Genomic DNA, 234 nt, shown 5'->3' on the forward strand with positions numbered 1-234 from the left:
CAGTGACAGACCTGTCCCCACCAGGACTATACCCCAGTGTTATACAGTGACAGACTTGTCCCCACCAGTACTGTACCCCAGTGTTGTACACTGACAGACCTGTCCCCACCAGTACTGTACCCCAGTGTTACACAGTGACAGACCAGTCCCCACCGGTACTGTACCCCAGTGTTATACAGTGACAGACCCTGTCCCCACCAGTACTGTACCCCAGTGTTATACAGTGACAGACCT

At 53.4% G+C, this 234-nt stretch overlaps 1 protein-coding gene across 1 annotated transcript in view; it reads right to left on the reverse strand.

Annotated features, from left to right (window-relative positions):
• LOC125486117 overlaps window positions 1–234 on the reverse strand; it is a 37,295-nt gene that overhangs the window by 20,947 nt on the left and 16,114 nt on the right. The window lies entirely within an intron of this gene.

The sequence above is a fragment of the Rhincodon typus genome, chromosome 26 (assembly GCF_021869965.1).
Source record: "Rhincodon typus isolate 14 chromosome 26, sRhiTyp1.1, whole genome shotgun sequence".
Lineage (NCBI taxonomy): Eukaryota > Metazoa > Chordata > Chondrichthyes > Orectolobiformes > Rhincodontidae > Rhincodon > Rhincodon typus.